The 27,482-nt window shown below is 50.0% G+C and overlaps 7 pseudogenes; all 7 read left to right on the top strand.

Annotated features, from left to right (window-relative positions):
- The first annotated feature begins 467 nt into the window (after positions 1 to 467).
- On the top strand, positions 468 to 680 carry LOC126421894 (U2 spliceosomal RNA; annotated as a pseudogene).
- A 3,269-nt stretch (positions 681 to 3,949) lies between these two features.
- On the top strand, positions 3,950 to 4,162 carry LOC126423157 (U2 spliceosomal RNA; annotated as a pseudogene).
- Positions 4,163 to 7,434: 3,272 nt separating this feature from the next.
- On the top strand, positions 7,435 to 7,647 carry LOC126422192 (U2 spliceosomal RNA; annotated as a pseudogene).
- Positions 7,648 to 10,915: 3,268 nt separating this feature from the next.
- On the top strand, positions 10,916 to 11,128 carry LOC126422204 (U2 spliceosomal RNA; annotated as a pseudogene).
- Positions 11,129 to 20,197: 9,069 nt separating this feature from the next.
- On the top strand, positions 20,198 to 20,410 carry LOC126421860 (U2 spliceosomal RNA; annotated as a pseudogene).
- A 3,260-nt stretch (positions 20,411 to 23,670) lies between these two features.
- Positions 23,671 to 23,883, top strand: LOC126421816 (U2 spliceosomal RNA; annotated as a pseudogene).
- Positions 23,884 to 27,151: 3,268 nt separating this feature from the next.
- On the top strand, positions 27,152 to 27,364 carry LOC126421295 (U2 spliceosomal RNA; annotated as a pseudogene).
- Positions 27,365 to 27,482: the final 118 nt, after the last annotated feature.

Here is a 27,482-nt window from a genome sequence, read left to right on the forward strand (position 1 = left end):
TCTTGACTTAACCATACCCCAGGTTTGATATTGGCTTTCTGGGCATCACTAGAGTAGACTGCTCTATGATACTGATAATATGGAAATTGGTAACATGGAAATTGTGTGAACGTTGTATGAAAAATTATTGGAAAATTGGAAAACACATAATCTATCTTAGGGGATTATTACTTCGTTAATTCTATGGGCTATGGGATTATCTCGCCAGTTTCGTTTGAGTGTGCTACCGTCGCTGTTTTTTTTTTTTTTTGCTTTCATTTCTGTCTTTATTTATTTCTTTCTATTTAGTTTTTAACATCATCACTTGCCTCACACCTGCAGAGGGAAGTGTGTTTCTGAGGAGTGTGTCGTCGCCCCCTGAGGCATAGCAGAGTATGCCTCCGCTTTTATTTTCGGTTTATGGCAATAAGTCTTGCTGCTAACAACACCCTGCTTTACGTGCTGCGTCGACACTAGAGGATGGCGGCATTTTTGGAGAGGAAAAGGTAGGGCTATAGGGGAGGTAGGAGGGAAAAAAAGTGTAGTATCTGCTCTTATCAGCTTAATATCTGATACGTCCTGCATTGCACGACCAAAATATTAAACTCATTTTTGGCTTATGACGGAGTGCTAGGGGCTTGCTCCACCTCTGTCGCGGGTTGGCCCGGCATTGCAGTACCGTCGGGATCGGCCCACCTAAAATTAATTAAAACACAGCCTGAAATGGGTTAACATTCTGCAGTGATCAGATATTCCGCTGGTACCAAACTTGTCGTAGTTGTTGATGTGCCCAGTAGTTAGTTGCTTACACACCACGATTTCTTTTAATTAATTTAAAATTATCTTAAGAAATTTTTTTTTTTTTTGGTGTTAGCCAGACCGCACTTGCAGCCGCATTACGCTAGGCTGGTAATTTATGGTGGCACAGGACAGTGCCTTCGGATGCCTCGTTAGCGTCTCTTATGGTCCTATCGCAGATAATTTTAATAATATTTTTTGGAGTTATAACCTTAGCTCCTCGCGAACGTCGTCGTCGTCGTCGTCGTCGTCGTCGTAGTCGCCGCCGCACGCACGCAGAATACGTGGTACACACGCACACACACATATGCAGTAGGCGGTGGACGATGTAAGCACTCGGCTAGGTGTAGCTCGCGCCAGTATAGCTCGCGCCGGCCTGGCGCTGCTGTGGGGCGGCCTCACGGCTTCTCCACTGGCCTGGCAGCTAGCGGCGTTCAAATGGGAGTCGCAGTTTACTCCTCGACGTGGAGGGTGGTACTGGGCTGTTGACGAGTGCTCTCGTATTTTGTCGTTCCCTCCGGCACTTGCCTTTGCGATGTTTTCGACGGTCGCCTGTTGCCATATCGGCCCGCACCACCATGTGTGACTCCCACATGTGGAGCGTACATGCTGCAAGCATTTAGGCCCTGACACTGCGGTTTTTCATCTCTGGCGGTACTCCGCAAGGATACCGCCCTTCGATTGTGCCATTCCAGCACTAATTGAAGTGCTAGATTTTCCGGCCTGTTAGGAGACCGCTCCTGCAAAATGTGCGAGGAGATTTTTGCTGGTTGCGAGCTACCCGCCGATTTTCTAGCTGTACGTATTGCCCTTAATCCAAAGGTCACAGTCGACTGTCGGGCTAGAGACGTATGTCCCATCACCGTTCTTAACACTGTTTATAAGTTGGTGGCACGAAGTGTGGCTTCACGTCTTAAACAGGTAATGAATAAGGTACTTTGTCCCACTCAATCATGTGGCGTTTCGAATCGAACCACCTTCACCGCTGCTTCTATATACCGTGATGCTGTCTTACTCACCCACCGCCGACGCTCGAACCCCGGCTGCAATTGATCCCTAGATTTCGCCGGTGCCTTCGATAGGGTCTCCCATCCTTACCTGCTGGCCGTTATGTCGCGGATGGGTTTCGGGGAGCACTTCATAAGAGTCATCCGGCACTTCTTGGATGGAGCAAATTCCACAATCATTGTGAACGGCTGCAGATCACGACCAATTCCCATCAGACGATCAGTTCGACAAGGGTGTCCCTTGTCAGTGTATTTTATCGCTTTGGACCCCGTGCTGCGTGACATCGGACGAATGGTCGATGGTGTTCCTTTCCCAGGCGTCACCTTCCGCAGTGCGGCATACACGGATGGTGTAGGTGTGTTTGTAGCAAACGCCAGGGACATCGATTCAGTTCGCCGAGTCCTCCACGTTTATGAACGAGCATCCGGTGCCATGTTAAAAGTCAACAAAATGGTGCTAATCCCACTAGGACCACGATCATTGACCATCGAGCGCCCATGGTTCCGGATTGTAGGGGAACAACGTATCTTGGGTCTTGAGGTGACTGCCTGTCCGCAGCGCATCTTAACACTCACGTGCAGGCGGATTCTCACGCGCATCAGAGGACTTTGCGTGAGTCACACTGATCGACGACTCGACCTCCATCATTGAATCCAACTGATTAATACTTACATCCTATAACGGGCATGGTATGTAGCACAACTCCTTGCGCTACCGAAACAAACCAGCAGAGCCATCTCACAAACAGTATATTGCCTGTTGTGGCGGCATGCACTATTCAAAGTTGATGCACAGACTTGTACACTGCCAAAGGTCGATGGTGGCCTTGGACTCATTGACTTTCCCCGCAAATGTGCGGCAATCCTGATTCACCGTATCGCCACTTTGCGTGAGATTGACCCAGGTGGGACAACAGCGGTGCTTTTCGACCGTTATCGCCCACAATCGGCGCGTGAACCAGTATGTTTGACACATATTACATTCCGGAGGTCTATTACCTCAATCAAAGTTACGTCCTAACAGTGGCCACCGACAAGGCACGCACATCAAAGCGCCTTTACTAGGCGCTTCGAGAGCCAGCCCACACCACATAAATTGGAGGACAGACGACCATCGGTCATCTGGCACCAAGCTTGGGCTAATATCAACCACCCAGCCCTCCCCACAGAAGTTTCAGCGCTATGGTATCGCGTTGTAAACAATTTAATACCCACTAATGATGGCTTGGCGGCCATCCGCCTATGGCCCTCGGCTGCTTGCGGCCGATGTGGTGACGTAGACACCAGAGAGCATCGTCTCTTATGCCCTCACGTCACAGAAGTGTGGGACCTTGCACGTGTGCTATTAGCGCTGATCGGTGGGACTACACTGGACTATGTGCCAATCGACTGGTTCCTTACGCCTGATATTCAGACCAACCCCCGAAAACGACATAACGCAGTGGTGTGGCTCTTGGGCCACACCATTTTCACGATCTATGACCTTTGCCTCACCGATGCTGTCTCTTTCATGGACTACCTTTGGAGCCAGCATCGCCTGGCGGAATGTGACCGGAAATATACCATTACTTTTGCAAGATTTCTTAAAGTTGCAATGGTTCATGGTTATCAAAAGGTGGTCCAGGCTGAGTAAGGCACCTCGTATAAGAATTGCCTGAGTGTACCCCTGGATCTTTGTCACTCGGACTTTCAAACTACTCTTGACTTAACCATACCCCAGGTTTGATATTGGCTTTCTGGGCATCACTAGAGTAGACTGCTCTATGATACTGATAATATGGAAATTGGTAACATGGAAATTGTGTGAACGTTGTATGAAAAATTATTGGAAAATTGGAAAACACATAATCTATCTTAGGGGATTATTACTTCGTTAATTCTATGGGCTATGGGATTATCTCGCCAGTTTCGTTTGAGTGTGCTACCGTCACTGTTTTTTTTTTTTTTTGCTTTCATTTCTGTCTTTATTTATTTCTTTCTATTTAGTTTTTAACATCATCACTTGCCTCACACCTGCAGAGGGAAGTGTGTTTCTGAGGAGTGTGTCGTCGCCCCCTGAGGCATAGCAGAGTATGCCTCCGCTTTTATTTTCGGTTTATGGCAATAAGTCTTGTTGCTAACAACACCCTGCTTTACGTGCTGCGTCGACACTAGAGGATGGCGGCATTTTTGGAGAGGAAAAGGTAGGGTTATAGGGGAGGTAGGAGGGAAAAAAAGTGTAGTATCTGCTCTTATCAGCTTAATATCTGATACGTCCTGCATTGCACGACCAGAATACTAAACTCATTTTTGGCTTATGACGGAGTGCTAGGGGCTTGCTCCACCTCTGTCGCGGGTTGGCCCGGCATTGCAGTACCGTCGGGATCGGCCCACCTAAAATTAATTAAAACACAGCCTGAAATGGGTTAACATTCTGCAGTGATCAGATATTCCGCTGGTAGCAAAACTTGTCGTAGTTGTTGATGTGCCCAGTAGTTAGTTGCTTACACACCACGATTTCTTTTAATTAATTTAAAATTATCTTAAGAAATTTTTTTTTTTGTGTTAGCCAGACCGCACTTGCAGCCGCATTACGCTAGGCTGGTAATTTATGGTGGCACAGGACAGTGCCTTCGGATGCCTCGTTAGCGTCTCTTATGGTCCTATCGCAGATAATTTTAATAATATATTTTGGAGTTATAACCTTAGCTCCTCGCGAACGTCGTCGTCGTCGTCGTCGTCGTCGTCGTCGCCGCCGTCGCCGCCGCACGCACGCAGAATACGTGGTACACACGCATACACACATATGCAGTAGGCGGTGGACGATGTAAGCACTCGGCTAGGTGTAGCTCGCGCCAGTATAGCTCGCGCCGGCCTGGCGCTGCTGTGGGGCGGCCTCACGGCTTCTCCACTGGCCTGGCAGCTAGCGGCGTTCAAATGGGAGTCGCAGTTTACTCCTCGACATGGAGGGTGGTACTGGGCTGTTGACGAGTGCTCTCGTATTTTGTCGTTCCCTCCGGCACTTGCCTTTGCGATGTTTTCGACGGTCGCCTGTTGCCATATCGGCCCGCACCACCATGTGTGACTCCCACATGTGGAGCGTACATGCTGCAAGCATTTAGGCCCTGACACTGCGGTTTTTCATCTGTGGCGGTACTCCGCAAGGATACCGCCCTTCGATTGTGCCATTCCAGCACTAATTGAAGTGCTAGATTTTCCGGCCTGTTAGGAGACCGCTCCTGCAAAATGTGCGAGGAGATTTTTGCTGGTTGCGAGCTACCCGCCGATTTTCTAGCTGTACGTATTGCCCTTAATCCAAAGGTCACAGTCGACTGTCGGGCTAGAGACGTACGTCCCATCACCGTTCTTAACACTGTTTATAAGTTGGTGGCACGAAGTGTGGCTTCACGTCTTAAACAGGTAATGAATAAGGTACTTTGTCCCACTCAATCATGTGGCGTTTCGAATCGAACCACCTTCACCGCTGCTTCTATATACCGTGATGCTGTCTTACTCACCCACCGCCGACGCTCGAACCCCGGCTGCAATTGATCCCTAGATTTCGCCGGTGCCTTCGATAGGGTCTCCCATCCTTACCTGCTGGCCGTTATGTCGCGGATGGGTTTCGGGGAGCACTTCATAAGAGTCATCCGGCACTTCTTGGATGGAGCAAATTCCACAATCATTGTGAACGGCTGCAGATCACGACCAATTCCCATCAGACGATCAGTTCGACAAGGGTGTCCCTTGTCAGTGTATTTTATCGCTTTGGACCCCGTGCTGCGTGACATCGGACGAATGGTCGATGGTGTTCCTTTCCCAGGCGTCACCTTCCGCAGTGCGGCATACGCGGATGGTGTAGGTGTGTTTGTAGCAAACGCCAGGGACATCGATTCAGTTCGCCGAGTCCTCCACGTTTATGAACGAGCATCCGGTGCCATGTTAAAAGTCAACAAAATGGTGCTAATCCCACTAGGACCACGATCATTGACCATCGAGCGCCCATGGTTCCGGATTGTAGGGGAACAACGTATCTTGGGTCTTGAGGTGACTGCCTGTCCGCAGCGCATCTTAACACTCACGTGCAGGCGGATTCTCACGCGCATCAGAGGACTTTGCGTGAGTCACACTGATCGACGACTCGACCTCCATCATTGAATCCAACTGATTAATACTTACATCCTATAACGGGCATGGTATGTAGCACAACTCCTTACGCTACCGAAACAAACCAGCAGAGCCATCTCACAAACAGTATATTGCCTGTTGTGGCGGCATGCACTATTCAAAGTTGATGCACAGACTTGTACACTGCCAAAGGTCGATGGTGGCCTTGGACTCATTGACTTTCCCCGCAAATGTGCGGCAATCCTGATTCACCGTATCGCCACTTTGCGTGAGATTGACCCAGGTGGGACAACAGCGGTGCTTTTCGACCGTTATCGCCCACAATCGGCGCGTGAACCAGTATGTTTGACACATATTACATTCCGGAGGTCTATTACCTCAATCAAAGTTACGTCCTAACAGTGGCCACCGACAAGGCACGCACATCAAAGCGCCTTTACTAGGCGCTTCGAGAGCCAGCCCACACCACATAAATTGGAGGACAGACGACCATCGGTCATCTGGCACCAAGCTTGGGCTAATATCAACCACCCAGCCCTCCCCACAGAAGTTTCAGCGCTATGGTATCGCGTTGTAAACAATTTAATACCCACTAATCATCGCTTGGCGGCCATCCGCCTATGGCCCTCGGCTGCTTGCGGCCGATGTGGTGACGTAGACACCAGAGAGCATCGTCTCTTATGCCCTCACGTCACAGAAGTGTGGGACCTTGCACGTGTGCTATTAGCGCTGATCGGTGGGACTACACTGGACTATGTGCCAATCGACTGGTTCCTTACGCCTGATATTCAGACCAACCCCCGAAAACGACATAACGCAGTGGTGTGGCTCTTGGGCCACACCATTTTCACGATCTATGACCTTTGCCTCACCGATGCTGTCTCTTTCATGGACTACCTTTGGAGCCAGCATCGCCTGGCGGAATGTGACCGGAAATATACCATTACTTTTGCAAGATTTCTTAAAGTTGCAATGGTTCATGGTTATCAAAAGGTGGTCCAGGCTGAGTAAGGCACCTCGTATAAGAATTGCCTGAGTGTACCCCTGGATCTTTGTCACTCGGACTTTCAAACTACTCTTGACTTAACCATACCCCAGGTTTGATATTGGCTTTCTGGGCATCACTAGAGTAGACTGCTCTATGATACTGATAATATGGAAATTGGTAACATGGAAATTGTGTGAACGTTGTATGAAAAATTATTGGAAAATTGGAAAACACATAATCTATCTTAGGGGATTATTACTTCGTTAATTCTATGTGCTATGGGATTATCTCGCCAGTTTCGTTTGAGTGTGCTACCGTCGCTGTTTTTTTTTTTTTTTGCCTTCATTTCTGTCTTTATTTATTTCTTTCTATTTAGTTTTTAACATCATCACTTGCCTCACACCTGCAGAGGGAAGTGTGTTTCTGAGGAGTGTGTCGTCGCCCCCTGAGGCATAGCAGAGTATGCCTCCGCTTTTATTTTCGGTTTATGGCAATAAGTCTTGCTGCTAACAACACCCTGCTTTACGTGCTGCGTCGACACTAGAGGATGGCGGCATTTTTGGAGAGGAAAAGGTAGGGCTATAGGGGAGGTAGGAGGGAAAAAAAGTGTAGTATCTGCTCTTATCAGCTTAATATCTGATACGTCCTGCATTGCACGACCAGAATATTAAACTCATTTTTGGCTTATGACGGAGTGCTAGGGGCTTGCTCCACCTCTGTCGCGGGTTGGCCCGGCATTGCAGTACCGTCGGGATCGGCCCACCTAAAATTAATTAAAACACAGCCTGAAATGGGTTAACATTCTGCAGTGATCAGATATTCCGCTGGTAGCAAAACTTGTCGTAGTTGTTGATGTGCCCAGTAGTTAGTTGCTTACACACCACGATTTCTTTTAATTAATTTAAAATTATCTTAAGAAATTTTTTTTTTTGTGTTAGCCAGACCGCACTTGCAGCCGCATTACGCTAGGCTGGTAATTTATGGTGGCACAGGACAGTGCCTTCGGATGCCTCGTTAGCGTCTCTTATGGTCCTATCGCAGATAATTTTAATAATATATTTTGGAGTTATAACCTTAGCTCCTCGCGAACGTCGTCGTCGTCGTCGTCGTCGTCGTCGTCGTCGCCGTCGCCGCCGCACGCACGCAGAATACGTGGTACACACGCATACACACATATGCAGTAGGCGGTGGACGATGTAAGCACTCGGCTAGGTGTAGCTCGCGCCAGTATAGCTCGCGCCGGCCTGGCGCTGCTGTGGGGCGGCCTCACGGCTTCTCCACTGGCCTGGCAGCTAGCGGCGTTCAAATGGGAGTCGCAGTTTACTCCTCGACATGGAGGGTGGTACTGGGCTGTTGACGAGTGCTCTCGTATTTTGTCGTTCCCTCCGGCACTTGCCTTTGCGATGTTTTCGACGGTCGCCTGTTGCCATATCGGCCCGCACCACCATGTGTGACTCCCACATGTGGAGCGTACATGCTGCAAGCATTTAGGCCCTGACACTGCGGTTTTTCATCTGTGGCGGTACTCCGCAAGGATACCGCCCTTCGATTGTGCCATTCCAGCACTAATTGAAGTGCTAGATTTTCCGGCCTGTTAGGAGACCGCTCCTGCAAAATGTGCGAGGAGATTTTTGCTGGTTGCGAGCTACCCGCCGATTTTCTAGCTGTACGTATTGCCCTTAATCCAAAGGTCACAGTCGACTGTCGGGCTAGAGACGTACGTCCCATCACCGTTCTTAACACTGTTTATAAGTTGGTGGCACGAAGTGTGGCTTCACGTCTTAAACAGGTAATGAATAAGGTACTTTGTCCCACTCAATCATGTGGCGTTTCGAATCGAACCACCTTCACCGCTGCTTCTATATACCGTGATGCTGTCTTACTCACCCACCGCCGACGCTCGAACCCCGGCTGCAATTGATCCCTAGATTTCGCCGGTGCCTTCGATAGGGTCTCCCATCCTTACCTGCTGGCCGTTATGTCGCGGATGGGTTTCGGGGAGCACTTCATAAGAGTCATCCGGCACTTCTTGGATGGAGCAAATTCCACAATCATTGTGAACGGCTGCAGATCACGACCAATTCCCATCAGACGATCAGTTCGACAAGGGTGTCCCTTGTCAGTGTATTTTATCGCTTTGGACCCCGTGCTGCGTGACATCGGACGAATGGTCGATGGTGTTCCTTTCCCAGGCGTCACCCTCCGCAGTGCGGCATACGCGGATGGTGTAGGTGTGTTTGTAGCAAACGCCAGGGACATCGATTCAGTTCGCCGAGTCCTCCACGTTTATGAACGAGCATCCGGTGCCATGTTAAAAGTCAACAAAATGGTGCTAATCCCACTAGGACCACGATCATTGACCATCGAGCGCCCATGGTTCCGGATTGTAGGGGAACAACGTATCTTGGGTCTTGAGGTGACTGCCTGTCCGCAGCGCATCTTAACACTCACGTGCAGGCGGATTCTCACGCGCATCAGAGGAATTTGCGTGAGTCACACTGATCGACGACTCGACCTCCATCATTGAATCCAACTGATTAATACTTACATCCTATAACGGGCATGGTATGTAGCACAACTCTTTACGCTACCGAAACAAACCAGCAGAGCCATCTCACAAACAGTATATTGCCTGTTGTGGCGGCATGCACTATTCAAAGTTGATGCACAGACTTGTACACTGCCAAAGGTCGATGGTGGCCTTGGACTCATTGACTTTCCCCGCAAATGTGCGGCAATCCTGATTCACCGTATCGCCACTTTGCGTGAGATTGACCCAGGTGGGACAACAGCGGTGCTTTTCGACCGTTATCGCCCACAATCGGCGCGTGAACCAGTATGTTTGACACATATTACATTCCGGAGGTCTATTACCTCAATCAAAGTTACGTCCTAACAGTGGCCACCGACAAGGCACGCACATCAAAGCGCCTTTACTAGGCGCTTCGAGAGCCAGCCCACACCACATAAATTGGAGGACAGACGACCATCGGTCATCTGGCACCAAGCTTGGGCTAATATCAACCACCCAGCCCTCCCCACAGAAGTTTCAGCGCTATGGTATCGCGTTGTAAACAATTTAATACCCACTAATGATGGCTTGGCGGCCATCTGCCTATGGCCCTCGGCTGCTTGCGGCCGATGTGGTGACGTAGACACCAGAGAGCATCGTCTCTTATGCCCTCACGTCACAGAAGTGTGGGACCTTGCACGTGTGCTATTAGCGCTGATCGGTGGGACTACACTGGACTATGTGCCAATCGACTGGTTCCTTAGGCCTGATATTCAGACCAACCCCCGAAAACGACATAACGCAGTGGTGTGGCTCTTGGGCCACACCATTTTCACGATCTATGACCTTTGCCTCACCGATGCTGTCTCTTTCATGGACTACCTTTGGAGCCAGCATCGCCTGGCGGAATGTGACCGGAAATATACCATTACTTTTGCAAGATTTCTTAAAGTTGCAATGGTTCATGGTTATCAAAAGGTGGACCAGGCTGAGTAAGGCACCTCGTATAAGAATTGCCTGAGTGTACCCCTGGATCTTTGTCACTCGGACTTTCAAACTACTCTTGACTTAACCATACCTCAGGTTTGATATTGGCCTTCTGGGCATCACTAGAGTAGACTGCTCTATGATACTGATAATATGGAAATTGGTAACATGGAAATTGTGTGAACGTTGTATGAAAAATTATTGGAAAATTGGAAAACACATAATCTATCTTAGGGGATTATTACTTCGTTAATTCTATGGGCTATGGGATTATCTCGCCAGTTTCGTTTGAGTGTGCTACCGTCGCTGTTTTTTTTTTTGCCTTCATCTCTGTCTTTATTTATTTCTTTCTATTTAGTTTTTAACTTCATCACTTGCCTCACACCTGCAGAGGGAAGTGTGTTTCTGAGGAGTGTGTCGTCGCCCCCTGAGGCATAGCAGAGTATGCCTCCGCTTTTATTTTCGGTTTATGGCAATAAGTCTTGCTGCTAACAACACCCTGCTTTACGTGCTGCGTCGACACTAGAGGATGGCGGCATTTTTGGAGAGGAAAAGGTAGGGCTATAGGGGAGGTAGGAGGGAAAAAAAGTGTAGTATCTGCTCTTATCAGCTTAATATCTGATACGTCCTGCATTGCACGACCAGAATATTAAACTCATTTTTGGCTTATGACGGAGTGCTAGGGGCTTGCTCCACCTCTGTCGCGGGTTGGCCCGGCATTGCAGTACCGTCGGGATCGGCCCACCTAAAATTAATTAAAACACAGCCTGAAATGGGTTAACATTCTGCAGTGATCAGATATTCCGCTGGTAGCAAAACTTGTCGTAGTTGTTGATGTGCCCAGTAGTTAGTTGCTTACACACCACGATTTCTTTTAATTAATTTAAATTTATCGTAAGAAATTTTTTTTTTTTGGTGTTAGCCAAACCGCACTTGCAGCCGCATTACGCTAGGCTGGTAATTCAAGGTGGCACAGGACAGTGCCTTCGGATGCCTCGTTAGCGTCTCTTATGGTCCTATCGCAGATAATTTTAATAATATTTTTTGGAGTTATAACCTTAGCTCCTCGCGAACGTCGTCGTCGTCGTCGCCGCCGCACGCACGCACGCAGAATACGTGGTACACACGCACACACACATATGCAGTAGGCGGTGGACGATGTAAGCACTCGGCTAGGTGTAGCTCGCGCCAGTATAGCTCGCGCCGGCCTGGCGCTGCTGTGGGGCGGCCTCACATCTTCTCCACTGGCCTGGCAGCTAGCGGCGTCCCCCCAGGGGCTCAGCATTCATTTGCTGGGTACGGGCTTGGCGACCCCGGGGTTCCTGAGCTGGGGACTGGTAAGCGCCACCTGTCCCCCGTCACCGTAAGCTCTGAGTATACTTCAGCGACCACCGTGCGGCGCGGCGGTGGAATGTTGTGTGTCTCAGGGAATGGGGATCTTGGCTTGGCCGCCCGGATCGCGAGGATGGAACAAACCTCTATAAAAAACCCCTCAATCTTCCGGTGTGCTCTGCGCCTATGAGATGCATGGCTGTTGAGGTGGAACAGTCGCAAGCGGGCAACCTCTGGGGCACCTGCCACACCCCAGTTGTATACGGCTTACTCAGGCACGCGGGGCTCTGTCTGAGCGGACCTTTAGTTCCCTAGCTGCTCGTGGGACCGCAATGGACCCTTCGACTTCTACATTTCCCCCTACCAGTGGATTGGGTGGGCCGCTGGTAGGCAAACACACCCCTTCGAAAAAGCGACTTCGTGCTTCGAGTCCTCCAGCTCCTGGTGTTGCTAGAGATTTATCAGACTGTTGTAACAGAGCACATGCTGATAATCAGAATGTGTTTTTGATTATTAAACGAAAGGAGGGTAGCTTTGAGAGGGTTTCTCCCTTTTACATCCACAAGGGTCTTGAAGGAATTGCAGGTACACTGAAATCTGTTAAGCGACTGCGCAATGGTACTCTCTTAGTTGAGACTTCTAGTTCCCGTCAAGTCGCTTCTCTTCGGAAAGCACCCTGTCTCGGAGAGTACGCTATCGAGACCGAGCTCCACTCCACACTCAACTATAGTAAGGGTGTTGTGACATGTAGGGACTTGGCGGATATCTCCACAGACGAGTTGAAATCTGAGTGGGCTGCCGAAGGTATTGTTGATGTGCAGAATATTATGAGGCGAGTCGATGGGGACCTAGTAAAATCCGACTCGTTTATTCTCACGTTCAGTTGCCCGCGACTTCCAGAGCATGTTAAAGCGGGGTTCTTACGTTTGCCAGTACGGCCATATTTCCCCAACCCAATGCGCTGCTTTAAATGTCAGCGCTTTGGGCATACTACATTGGGGTGCAATGGGATAGCCACTTGCGGTAAATGTGGTCAGCCTGCCCATGAAGGAGCTGATTGTTCGTCGCCTGTGAAGTGCGTGAATTGCTCTGGGAGTCACCCTGTCTGGAGCCGGGTCTGCCCCATCTATCTCGACGAACGGAAGATACAGGAGATTAAAACATCTAAGCGCATACCCTATGGTGAGGCCAAGAAGCTCTTTAAGGCCATGCAACCTCCTGTGTTTACTACATCTTTCGCTTCCGTTCTGAAAAAACCGGTACAAATGGCCACTGTTGCTACGCAAACGGAGGTTGCTAGTGTTAGCACTAATACCTGCGTTTGCCAGTGCACTTGTGCTGCTGCGGTTGTTTTGCAACCTGCAGCTCTCCCCGCAACGTCGGACAAGGCCGTGGTTGCTGACATTGGGGTACTTTCTGCCTCTTCCCCTATGGCGCCTTCTGCCCAGGCGAGTAAAGCTCCACCTGTTGACAAGGCTCTGCATTCTAAGCCCCCTAAGACCAAGACGCCGAAGGTGAAGATTTTGCCACCTGCGGAGACTGATCAGGGTCGGTCCGATGACGAGGCCATCGTACTGTCTGACATCTCCCGTGGGTCGTCATCGGAGCTGATGGACATTGATGTCGACCGGGGGCGCTCTTCTCGCCCCAGGAATAAATCTCCGGCCAGTACGGGCTCTCCTCCAAAACACAGAGGCCGGGTGAAAGTTCAGCCACCCTGATTACTGGCTTCCATCTTACAGTGGAACCTGAATGGGTTCAGGACGCATGTGGCCGAACTACAACTCCTTGTACGTGAGTTCCCTTTGTGCTTATGTCTCCAAGAGACACATTTTCGGGCCACTGATGCTCCTTCTTTCTGGGGCTATATCGTCTATCGGAAAGATGATCTGACGGGGGAAAGGGCAAAGGGTGGTGTTGCGGTTTTTGTCCGTGACATGCACCCCTCATCTGAGCTCCCTCTCGTTACAGACTTGCAAGCAGTTGCAGTTGACCTTCTTGTGGGTCGGAGGCTCACAGTCTGTTCACTTTACTTACCTCCTCAGGATGCGATAGACTCTGAGGCTCTCTCAGACCTTATTGGCCAACTTCCCCGCCCCTTTCTTCTTCTGGGGGACTTCAATGCTTATAATGTCTTATGGGGCTCGTCGACTACTTGCCCCAGGGGTCGCATTCTGGAACGCCTCATGGTGTCTGAAGAACTGTGCATCCTCAACTCTGGTGCCCCCACTCATTTCTGTACTGCTTCTGGGTCGTCGTCAGCTATTGACCTTTCCTTTTGCTCTCCAGCACTAGCGGATTCTGCTCTATGGGAGGTTGATGCTGACCTCCATTCTAGTGACCACTTCCCCCTTTGGATTCGCCTCCTGGATGAGGCTATGGCATTTCCGGTACCGCCCCGGTGGCACCTCTGCAGGGCTGACTGGACACTTTTTAGCCACCTGGCCGTTTTGGAACACCGTGACAGCGTCCACGAATGGGTAGACCATGTTACAGCTGTGATCTCCCATGCTGCTGAATTGTCAATCCCCCGGTCATCCGGTCATCCCAAGAGGCGTCCTGTCCCTTGGTGGACCCCTGAGTGCCGCTCAGCCATCCGAGCCCGCCGTGCCGCTCTGCGCCGCTTCAAGTGCCGTCCCACGGCTGACAATCTTGCAACCTTTCGGGTGGCAAGGGCTAAAGCGCGACGCGTGATTAAAGAGAGCAAACGACGGTCATGGCAATCGTTCTTGAACTCCATCTCCCGCTCCACTAGTTCTACGAAAGTATGGGAAGCCATCAGGAGGATTTCCGGGAAACTCGGCCAGCTACCCGTCACGGCCTTGCTGCATCAGGGAAGTCTCCTCACGGCGCCGAGAGACATTGCCCATACACTGGCCATGCATTTTGCGGAATCTACCGCCACTATTAACTGTGATCCAGATTTCTGCCGCTACCGCACTGCCGTCGAGAGGGGTCACTTGGACTTCCGGTCTCATAATTCTGAACCCTACAACTGCCCCTTCACAATGTGGGAACTGGATTCGGCGCTGTCTGTGGCTCATGATACTGCGCCTGGTCATGATCAAATCCGGTATAGCATGCTGCGGCACTTGTTACTGCCTTCCAAGGAAGTTCTCCTGAATTGTTTTAATATGATATGGTTATCCGGCACGTACCCTGACTCGTGGAGGGAAGCGATTTTGATACCCCTCCTCAAACCAGGGAAGGACCGAACGCATTCCAGTAGTTATCGAAGTATCGCCTTGACGAGCTGTGTCGGGAAGACGTTGGAACACATGGTCAATCGTCGCCTGGTTTGGCTGCTCGAGACCAGGCAGCTCCTTAGCCCCTCTCAGTGTGGCTTTCGGAGATGGCGTTCCACTATAGACAACTTGACCCTGCTTGAGGCGGCCATCCAGCAGGCTTTCCTGCGTAACCAGCATTGTCTAGGTGTATTCTTTGACATTCATAAGGCGTATGACACTACTTGGCGCCGCCATATCCTCAATCAACTCCATGAGTGGGGCTTTCGTGGACGTCTCCCCATCTTCATTCGGTCCTTTCTTTCCCACCGCCTCTTTCGCTATAGGGTTGGTAATGTGCTATCTGATTTGTATGTGCAGGAGAATGGTGTTCCTCAGGGAAGCGTTTTAAGTGTCACCCTCTTTGCCGTCGCCATTAACAGTATCACGTCCACTATCCGGAGTCCTGCCCAATGCTCCTTGTTTGTGGACGATTTTGCAGTTTTCTGTACTTCCTCCAGTCTTGTCACTGCTCGTCGGCAGTTGCAGCTTACGATACAGCGATTAGAGGCATGGACTGTGAAGACGGGTTTTACCTTTTCTGCCGACAAATGTGTGTGTGTTCATTTTAATCGTTCTCGACGTCTTTTTACCTCCCCTGCATTGCGTCTGAGGGACACCATTCTTCCTTTTAGCGACACTGTGCGGTTCCTGGGCCTCACTTTTGATTCCAAACTGTCGTGGTTGCCTCACCTTAAAGACCTCAAGGTGCGGGCCCTGAAGGCACTGAATATTTTGAAGTGTCTGAGCCATCGGTCCTGGGGAGCAGATCGGGCACGTCTGCTGCAGTTTTATAGGGCTTTCGTCCGATCGCGTCTTGACTATGGTTGCACCGTGTATGGGTCAGCAAGGCCTTCGTATCTGAAGATACTTGACGCAGTACACCATGAGGGTATCAGGCTGGCCACTGGTGCCTTCCGTACCAGTCCCATCCCCAGCCTGTGTGCTGAGGCAGGGGAACCGCCGCTCGCCATCCGGCGGCAACTCCTCATGGTGCGTCGGGTGTGTCAATTCCTTGCCTGTCCTACATCCCCTGCGTACCCTACCGTTGCCCGACCGCCTCTGGAACGTCTCTTTTCCAGTCGTCCCAGGGCAACGAGACCATTTGGGATTCGTGCCAAGCATTTGCTTGAGTCCCTTGGTGTGGAGCGTGTGGGCCCCCAACGACAAGGTTTTACTCGCCTGCCTCCCTGGTTGCTCCAGAGGCCCAGCGTCCTTTTAGACTTGTCGGAGTACCGGAGGAGCTGCACTCCTGCGTTTGTTTTTACCGCCTTATTTTATGATATTTTAACCCAGCATCCCGACCATGTACCAGTATTTACAGATGGCTCTAAACAGGGGGACTCTGTTGGTTGTGCTGTTGTTTTCCCCGATCGAGTCGTCAAGTTACGGCTTCCTGCGGCGTTTACCATCTTTCATGCCGAATTGTTTGCGATCTTGCGGGCATTGGAGCAGATGAGATGTGTTCCCAGTCGTAAGTTCCTCATCTGTTCTGACTCCCTGAGTGCCCTTCAGACCATGCAACACTTGTACCCAGCGGATACGGTTGTCCAGAACATCCATGATGCCCTACTCCACCTGCAGCGGCAGGGGAAGGAGGTTTCCTTCTGCTGGGTGCCGGGGCACGTGGGTATTAGGGGAAACGAGCTGGCGGATGTGGCTGCCAAAGATGCATGTTCCCTCCCTCACGTTGTTGACTGTGCCGTCCCTCTCCATGCTGTTACCTCCCTCCTGCGTTTTCGCGTTATGCGTCAGTGGGAAGAGGAGTGGCTGGCAGTCGGTGAAAATAAGCTGCGTCTGGTCAAGGCCACCACGCGGCCATGGCGTACGTCCTACCAGTCATGCAGGCGGGATGAAGTTCTCCTCACTCGCCTCCGCATCGGGCACAGTCCCTTCACACATGGTTTTTTACTCCGGCGGGAGGATCCCCCAATCTGCAGTGCTTGTGGCGTCCAGATTACTGTCCGCCACATTTTACTTGACTGTCTTTTATTCTCTGACCAGAGGGCGGTGGTTTCTTTGCCACCGGATTTGCCCTCTATTTTGAAAGACGACGCAACGTCTGTGTTTAAGGTTTTACGGTTTTGTGTCCTGTCCAATTTGTTGCCACGGCTTTTAGGGAGAGGTTTTTAATGTGCTGCTGGATGACTGGCTCACCCAGATTTTAGGTAAGCGGTCCGCCAGTCACGAATACCTCCTTGTTTCCCTTCAGTTTCTGTCCTCCCTTCCTTGTGTTTCCTTTCCTTTTTTAGTGCACACCTTCTCCTCTTGTTTTGCCTCTGTACGTGAGGATTTGGAACTGTGTCAGGTCTGTGTCTTTTCGCTGTTCCCCTTGTTCGCTGTTCGTCTTAGTCCCTTCACTGCATGTGTTCCTGTTTTTATGCGTTTGGGCGCTGATGACCTCGCTGTTTAGCGCCTGTAAACCTCAAACACACACACACACACACGCTAGCGGCGTTCATATGGGAGTCGCAGTTTACTCCTCGACATGGAGGGTGGTACTGGGCTGTTGACGAGTGCTCTCGTATTTTGTCGTTCCCTCCGGCACTTGCCTTTGCGATGTTTTCGACGGTCGCCTGTTGCCATATCGGCCCGCACCACCATGTGTGACTCCCACATGTGGAGCGTACATGCTGCAAGCATTTAGGCCCTGACACAGCGGTTTTTCATCTCTGGCGGTACTCCGCAAGGATACCGCCCTTCGATTGTGCCATTCCAGCACTAATTGAAGTGCTAGATTTTCCGGCCTGTTAGGAGACCGCTCCTGCAAAATGTGCGAGGAGATATTTGCTGGTTGCGAGCTACCCGCCGATTTTCTAGCTGTACGTATTGCCCTTAATCCAAAGGTCACAGTCGACTGTCGGGCTAGAGACGTACGTCCCATCACCGTTCTTAACACTGTTTATAAGTTGGTGGCACGAAGTGTGGCTTCACGTCTTAAACAGGTAATGAATAAGGTACTTTGTCCCACTCAATCATGTGGCGTTTCGAATCGAACCACCTTCACCGCTGCTTCTATATACCGTGATGCTGTCTTACTCACCCACCGCCGACGCTCGAACCCCGGCTGCAATTGATCCCTAGATTTCGCCGGTGCCTTCGATAGGGTCTCCCATCCTTACCTGCTGGCCGTTATGTCGCGGATGGGTTTCGGGGAGCACTTCATAAGAGTCATCCGGCACTTCTTGGATGGAGCAAATTCCACAATCATTGTGAACGGCTGCAGATCACGACCAATTCCCATCAGACGATCAGTTCGACAAGGGTGTCCCTTGTCAGTGTATTTTATCGCTTTGGACCCCGTGCTGCGTGACATCGGACGAATGGTCGATGGTGTTCCTTTCCCAGGCGTCACCTTCCGCAGTGCGGCATACGCGGATGGTGTAGGTGTGTTTGTAGCAAACGCCAGGGACATCGATTCAGTTCGCCGAGTCCTCCACGTTTATGAACGAGCATCCGGTGCCATGTTAAAAGTCAACAAAATGGTGCTAATCCCACTAGGACCACGATCATTGACCATCGAGCGCCCATGGTTCCGGATTGTAGGGGAACAACGTATCTTGGGTCTTGAGGTGACTGCCTGTCCGCAGCGCATCTTAACACTCACGTGCAAGCGGATTCTCACGCGCATCAGAGGACTTTGCGTGAGTCACACTGATCGACGACTCGACCTCCATCATTGAATCCAACTGATTAATACTTACATCCTATAACGGGCATGGTATGTAGCACAACTCCTTACGCTACCGAAACAAACCAGCAGAGCCATCTCACAAACAGTATATTGCCTGTTGTGGCGGCATGCACTATTCAAAGTTGATGCACAGACTTGTACACTGCCAAAGGTCGATGGTGGCCTTGGACTCATTGACTTTCCCCGCAAATGTGCGGCAATCCTGATTCACCGTATCGCCACTTTGCGTGAGATTGACCCAGGTGGGACAACAGCGGTGCTTTTCGACCGTTATCGCCCACAATCGGCGCGTGAACCAGTATGTTTGACACATATTACATTCCGGATGACGGCAGTCAAGGTCTATTACCTCAATCAAAGTTACGTCATAACAGTGGCCACCGACAAGGCACGCACATCAAAGCGCCTTTACTAGGCGCTTCGAGAGCCAGCCCACACCACATAAATTGGAGGACAGACGACCATCGGTCATCTGGCACCAAGCTTGGGCTAATATCAACCACCCAGCCCTCCCCACAGGAGTTTCAGCGCTATGGTATCGCGTTGTAAACAATTTAATACCCACTAATCATCGCTTGGCGGCCATCCGCCTATGGCCCTCGGCTGCTTGCGGCCGATGTGGTGACGTAGACACCAGAGAGCATCGTCTCTTATGCCCTCACGTCACAGAAGTGTGGGACCTTGCACGTGTGCTATTAGCGCTGATCGGTGGGACTACACTGGACTATGTGCCAATCGACTGGTTCCTTACGCCTGATATTCAGACCAACCCCCGAAAACGACATAACGCAGTGGTGTGGCTCTTGGGCCACACCATTTTCACGATCTATGACCTTTGCCTCACCGATGCTGTCTCTTTCATGGACTACCTTTGGAGCCAGCATCGCCTGGCGGAATGTGACCGGAAATATACCATTACTTTTGCAAGATTTCTTAAAGTTGCAATGGTTCATGGTTATCAAAAGGTGGTCCAGGCTGAGTAAGGCACCTCGTATAAGAATTGCCCGAGTGTACCCCTGGATCTTTGTCACTCGGACTTTCAAACTACTCTTGACTTAACCATACCCCAGGTTTGATATTGGCCTTCTGGGCATCACTAGGGTAGACTGCTCTATGATACTGATAATATGGAATTGGTAACATGGAAATTGTGTGAACGTTGTATGAAAAATTATTGGAAAATTGGAAAACACATAATCTATCTTAGGGGATTATTACTTCGTTAATTCTATGGGCTATGGGATTATCTCGCCAGTTTCGTTTGAGTGTGCTACCATCGCTGTTTTTTTTTTGCCTTCATCTCTGTCTTTATTTATTTCTTTCTATTTAGTTTTTAACATCATCACTTGCCTCACACCTGCAGAGGGAAGTGTGTTTCTGAGGAGTGTGTCGTCGCCCCCTGAGGCATAGCAGAGTATGCCTCCGCTTTTATTTTCGGTTTATGGCAATAAGTCTTGCTGCTAACAACACCCTGCTTTACGTGCTGCGTCGACACTAGAGGATGGCGGCATTTTTGGAGAGGAAAAGGTAGGGCTATAGGGGAGGTAGGAGGGAAAAAAAGTGTAGTATCTGTTCTTATCAGCTTAATATCTGATACATCCTGCATTGCACGACCAGAATATTAAACTCATTTTTGGCTTATGACGGAGTGCTAGGGGCTTGCTCCACCTCTGTCGCGGGTTGGCCCGGCATTGCAGTACCGTCGGGATCGGCCCACCTAAAATTAATTAAAACACAGCCTGAAATGGGTTAACATTCTGGAGTGATCAGATATTCCGCTGGTAGCAAAACTTGTCGTAGTTGTTGATGTGCCCAGTAGTTAGTTGCTTACACACCACGATTTCTTTTAATTAATTTAAAATTATCTTAAGAAATTTTTTTTTTTTTGGTGTTAGCCAGACCGCACTTGCAGCCGCATTACGCTAGGCTGGTAATTTATGGTGGCACAGGACAGTGCCTTCGGATGCCTCGTTAGCGTCTCTTATGGTCCTATCGCAATAATCTTAATAATATTTTTTGGAGTTATAACCTTAGCTCCTCGCGAACGTCGTCGTCGTCGTCGTCGCCGCCGCATGAACGCAGAATACGTGGTACACACGCACACACACATATGCAGTAGGCGGTGGACGATGTAAGCACTCGGCTAGGTGTAGCTCGCGCCAGTATAGCTCGCACCGGCCTGGCGCTGCTGTGGGGCGGCCTCACGGCTTCTCCACTGGCCTGGCAGCTAGCGGCGTTCAAATGGGAGTCGCAGTTTACTCCTCGACATGGAGGGTGGTACTGGGCTGTTGACGAGTGCTCTCGTATTTTGTCGTTCCCTCCGGCACTTGCCTTTGCGATGTTTTCGACGGTCGCCTGTTGCCATATCGGCCCGCACCACCATGTGTGACTCCCACATGTGGAGCGTACATGCTGCAAGCATTTAGGCCCTGACACTGCGGTTTTTCATCTCTGGCGGTACCCCGCAAGGATACCGCCCTTCGATTGTGCCATTCCAGCACTAATTGAAGTGCTAGATTTTCCGGCCTGTTAGGAGACCGCTCCTGCAAAATATGCGAGGAGATTTTTGCTGGTTGCGAGCTACCCGCCGATTTTCTAGCTGTACGTATTGCCCTTAATCCAAAGGTCACAGTCGACTGTCGGGCTAGAGACGTACGTCCCATCACCGTTCTTAACACTGTTTATAAGTTGGTGGCACGAAGTGTGGCTTCACGTCTTAAACAGGTAATGAATAAGGTACTTTGTCCCACTCAATCATGTGGCGTTTCGAATCGAACCACCTTCACCGCTGCTTCTATATACCGTGATGCTGTCTTACTCACCCACCGCCGACGCTCGAACCCCGGCTGCAATTGATCGCTAGATTTCGCCGGTGCCTTCGATAGGGTCTCCCATCCTTACCTGCTGGCCGTTATGTCGCGGATGGGTTTCGGGGAGCACTTCATAAGAGTCATCCGGCACTTCTTGGATGGAGCAAATTCCACAATCATTGTGAACGGCTGCAGATCACGACCAATTCCCATCAGACGATCAGTTCACAAGGGTGTCCCTTGTCAGTGTATTTTATCGCTTTGGACCCCGTGCTGCGTGACATCGGACGAATGGTCGATGGTGTTCCTTTCCCAGGCGTCACCTTCCGCAGTGCGGCATACGCGGATGGTGTAGGTGTGTTTGTAGAAAACGCCAGGGGCATCGATTCAGTTCGCCGAGTCCTCCACGTTTATGAACGAGCATCCGGTGCCATGTTAAAAGTCAACAAAATGGTGCTAATCCCACTAGGACCACGATCATTGACCATCGAGCGCCCATGGTTCCGGATTGTAGGGGAACAACGTATCTTGGGTCTTGAGGTGACTGCCTGTCCGCAGCGCATCTTAACACTCACGTGCAGGCGGATTCTCACGCGCATCAGAGGACTTTGCGTGAGTCACACTGATCGACGACTCGACCTCCATCATTGAATCCAACTGATTAATACTTACATCCTATAACGGGCATGGTATGTAGCACAACTCCTTACGCTACCGAAACAAACCAGCAGAGCCATCTCACAAACAGTATATTGCCTGTTGTGGCGGCATGCACTATTCAAAGTTGATGCACAGACTTGTACACTGCCAAAGGTCGATGGTGGAATTGGACTCATTGACTTTCCCCGCAAATGTGCGGCAATCCTGATTCACCGTATTGCCACTTTGCGTGAGATTGACCCAGGTGGGACAACAGCGGTGCTTTTCGACCGTTATCGCCCACAATCGGCGCGTGAACCAGTATGTTTGACACATATTACATTCCGGATGACGGCAGTCAAGGTCTATTACCTCAATCAAAGTTACGTCCTAACAGTGGCCACCGACAAGGCACGCACATCAAAGCGCCTTTACTAGGCGCTTCGAGAGCCAGCCCACACCACATAAATTGGAGGACAGACGACCATCGGTCATCTGGCACCAAGCTTGGGCTAATATCAACCACCCAGCCCTCCCCACAGAAGTTTCAGCGCTATGGTATCGCGTTGTAAACAATTTTAAACCCACTAATCATCGCTTGGCGGCCATCCGCCTATGGCCCTCGGCTGCTTGCGGCCGATGTGGTGACGTAGACACCAGAGAGCATCGTATCTTATGCCCTCACGTCACAGAAGTGTGGGACCTTGCACGTGTGCTATTAGCGCTGATCGGTGGGACTACACTGGACTATGTGCCAATCGACTGGTTCCTTACGCCTGATATTCAGACCAACCCCCGAAAACGACATAACGCAGTGGTGTGGCTCTTGGGCCACACCATTTTCACGATCTATGAGCTTTGCCTCACCGATGCTGTCTCTTTCATGGACTACCTTTGGAGCCAGCATCGCCTGGCGGAATGTGACCGGAAATATACCATTACTTTTGCAAGATTTCTTAAAGTTGCAATGGCTCATGGTTATCAAAAGGTGGTCCAGGCTGAGTCAGGCACCTCGTATAAGAATTGCCTGAGTGTACCCCTGGATCTTTGTCACTCGGACTTTCAAACTACTCTGGACTTAACCATACCCCAGGTTTGATATTGGCCTTCTGGGCATCACTAGAGTAGACTGCTCTATGATACTGATAATATGGAAATTGGTAACATGGAAATTGTGTGAACGTTGTATGAAAAATTATTGGAAAATTGGAAAACACATAATCTATCTTAGGGGATTATTACTTCGTTAATTCTATGGGCTATGGGATTATCTCGCCAGCTTCGTTTGAGTGTGCTACCGTCGCTGTTTTTTTTTTGCCTTCATTTCTGTCTTTATTCATTTCTTTCTATTTAGTTTTTAACATCATCACTTGCCTCACACCTGCAGAGGGAAGTGTGTTTCTGAGGAGTGTGTCGTCGCCCCCTGAGGCATAGCAGAGTATGCCTCCGCTTTTATTTTCGGTTTATGGCAATATGTCTTGCTGCTAACAACACCCTGCTTTACGTGCTGCGTCGACACTAGAGGATGGCGGCATTTTTGGAGAGGAAAAGGTAGGGCTATAGGGGAGGTAGGAGGGAAAAAAAGTGTAGTACCTGTTCTTATCAGCTTAATATCTGATACGTCCTGCATTGCACGACCAGAATATTAAACTCATTTTTGGCTTATGACGGAGTGCTAGGGGCTTGCTCCACCTCTGTCGCGGGTTGGCCCGGCATTGCAGTACCGTCGGGATCGGCCCACCTAAAATTAATTAAAACACAGCCTGAAATGGGTTAACATTCTGCAGTGATTAGATATTCCGCTGGTAGAAAAACTTGTCGTAGTTGTTGATGTGCCCAGTAGTTAGTTGCTTACACACCACGATTTCTTTTAATTAATTTAAAATTATCTTAAGAAATTTTTTTTTTTGGTGTTAGCCAGACCGCACTTGCAGCCGCATTACGCTAGGCTGGTAATTTATGGTGGCACAGGACAGTGCCTTCGGATGCCTCGTTAGCGTCTCTTATGGTCCTATAGCAGATAATTTTAATAATATTTTTTGGTGTTATAACCTTAGCTCCTCGCGAACGTCGTCGTCGTCATCGTCGTCGTCGCCGCCGCACGCACGCAGAATACGTGGTACACACGCACACACACATATGCAGTAGGTGGTGGACGATGTAAGCACTCGGCTAGGTGTAGCTCGCGCCAGTATAGCTCGCGCCGGCCTGGCGCTGCTGTGGGGCGGCCTCACGGCTTCTCCACTGGCCTGGCATCTAGCGGCGTTCAAATGGGAGTCGCAGTTTACTCCTCGACATGGAGGGTGGTACTGGGCTGTTGACGAGTGCTCTCGTATTTTGTCGTTCCCTCCGGCACTTGCCTTTGCGATGTTTTCGACGGTCGCCTGTTGCCATATCGGCCCGCACCACCATGTGTGACTCCCACATGTGGAGCGTACATGCTGCAAGCATTTAGGCCCTGACACTGCGGTTTTTCATCTCTGGCGGTACTCCGCAAGGATACCGCCCTTCGATTGTGCCATTCCAGCACTAATTGAAGTGCTAGATTTTCCGGGCTGTTAGGAGACCGCTCCTGCAAAATGTGCGAGGAGATTTTTGCTGGTTGCGAGCTACCCGCCGATTTTCTAGCTGTACGTATTGCCCTTAATCCAAAGGTCACAGTCGACTGTCGGGCTAGAGACGTACGTCCCATCACCGTTCTTAACACTGTTTATAAGTTGGTGGCACGAAGTGTGGCTTCACGTCTTAAACAGGTAATGAATAAGGTACTTTGTCCCACTCAATCATGTGGCGTTTCGAATCGAACCACCTTCACCGCTGCTTCTATATACTGTGATGCTGTCTTACTCACCCACCGCCGACGCTCGAACCCCGGCTGCAATTGATCCCTAGATTTCGCCGGTGCCTTCGATAGGGTCTCCCATCCTTACCTGCTGGCCGTTATGTCGCGGATGGGTTTCGGGGAGCACTTCATAAGAGTCATCCCGCACTTCTTGGATGGAGCAAATTCCACAATCATTGTGAACGGCTGCAGATCACGACCAATTCCCATCAGACGATCAGTTCGACAAGGGTGTCCCTTGTCAGTGTATTTTATCGCTTTGGACCCCGTGCGCGTGACATCGGACGAATGGTCGATGGTGTTCCTTTCCCAGGCGTCACCTTCCGCAGTGCGGCATACGCGGATGGTGTAGGTGTGTTTGTAGCAAACGCCAGGGACATCGATTCAGTTCGCCGAGTCCTCCACGTTTATGAACGAGCATCCGGTGCCATGTTAAAAGTCAACAAAATGGTGCTAATCCCACTAGGACCACGATCATTGACCATCGAGCGCCCATGGTTCCGGATTGTAGGGGAACAACGTATCTTGGGTCTTGAGGTGACTGCCTGTCCACAGCGCATCTTAACACTCACGTGCAGGCGGATTCTCACGCGCATCAGAGGACTTTGCGTGAGTCACACTGATCGACGACTCGACCTCCATCATTGAATCCAACTGATTAATACTTACATCCTATAACGGGCATGGTATGTAGCACAACCCCTTACGCTACCGAAACAAACCAGCAGAGCCATCTCACAAACAGTATATTGCCTGTTGTGGCGGCATGCACTATTCAAAGTTGATGCACAGACTTGTACACTGCCAAAGGTCGATGGTGGCCTTGGACTCATTGACTTTCCCCGCAAATGTGCGGCAATCCTGATTCACCGTATCGCCACTTTGCGTGAGATTGACCCAGGTGGGACAACAGCGGTGCTTTTCGACCGTTATCGCCCACAATCGGCGCGTGAACCAGTATGTTTGACACATATTACATTCCGGATGACGGCAGTCAAGGTCTATTACCTCAATCAAAGTTACGTCCTAACAGTGGCCACCGACAAGGCACGCACATCAAAGCGCCTTTACTAGGCGCTTCGAGAGCCAGCCCACACCACATAAATTGGAGGACAGACGACCATCGGTCATCTGGCACCAAGCTTGGGCTAATATCAACCACCCAGCCCTCCCCACAGAAGTTTCAGCGCTATGGTATCACGTTGTAAACAATTTAATACCCACTAATCATCGCTTGGCGGCCATCCGCCTATGGCCCTCGGCTGCTTGCGGCCGATGTGGTGACGTAGACACCAGAGAGCATCGTCTCTTATGCCCTCACGTCACAGAAGTGTGGGACTTTGCACGTGTGCTATTAGCGCTGATCGGTGGGACTACACTGGACTATGTGCCAATCGACTGGTTCCTTACGCCTGATATTCAGACCAACCCCCGAAAACGACATAACGCAGTGGTGTGGCTCTTGGGCCACACCATTTTCACGATCTATGACCTTTGCCTCACCGATGCTGTCTCTTTCATGGACTACCTTTGGAGCCAGCATCGCCTGGCGGAATGTGACCGGAAATATACCATTACTTTTGCAAGATTTCTTAAAGTTGCAATGGTTCATGGTTATCAAAAGGTGGTCCAGGCTGAATAAGGCACCTCGTATAAGAATTGCCTGAGTGTACCCCTGGATCTTTGTCACTCGGACTTTCAAACTACTCTTGACTTAACCATACCCCAGGTTTGATATTGGCCTTCTGGGCATCACTAGAGTAGACTGCTCTATGATACTGATAATATGGAAATTGGTAACATGGAAATTGTGTGAACGTTGTATGAAAAATTATTGGAAAATTGGAAAACACATAATCTATCTTAGGGGATTATTACTTCGTTAATTCTATGGGCTATGGGATTATCTCGCCAGTTTCGTTTGAGTGTGCTACCGTCGCTGTTTTTTTTTTTTTGCCTTCATTTCTGTCTTTATTTATTTCTTTCTATTTAGTTTTTAACATCATCACTTGCCTCACACCTGCAGAGGGAAGTGTGTTTCTGAGGAGTGTGTCGTCGCCCCCTGAGGCATAGCAGAGTATGCCTCCGCTTTTATTTTCGGTTTATGGCAATAAGTCTTGCTGCTAACAACACCCTGCTTTACTTGCTGCGTCGACACTAGAGGATGGCGGCATTTTTGGAGAGGAAAAGGTAGGGCTATAGGGGAGGTAGGAGGGAAAAAAAGTGTAGTATCTGTTCTTATCAGCTTAATATCTGATACGTCCTGCATTGCACGACCAGAATATTAAACTCATTTTTGGCTTATGACGGAGTGCTAGGGGCTTGCTCCACCTCTGTCGCGGGTTGGCCCGGCATTGCAGTACCGTCGGGATCGGCCCACCCAAAATTAATTAAAACACAGCCTGAAATGGGTTAACATTCTGCAGTGATCAGATATTCCGCTGGTAGCAAAACTTGTCGTAGTTGTTGATGTGCCCAGTAGTTAGTTGCTTACACACCACGA

The sequence above is a fragment of the Schistocerca serialis genome, chromosome 1 (assembly GCF_023864345.2).
Source record: "Schistocerca serialis cubense isolate TAMUIC-IGC-003099 chromosome 1, iqSchSeri2.2, whole genome shotgun sequence".
NCBI classification, from domain to species: Eukaryota; Metazoa; Arthropoda; class Insecta; order Orthoptera; family Acrididae; genus Schistocerca; species Schistocerca serialis.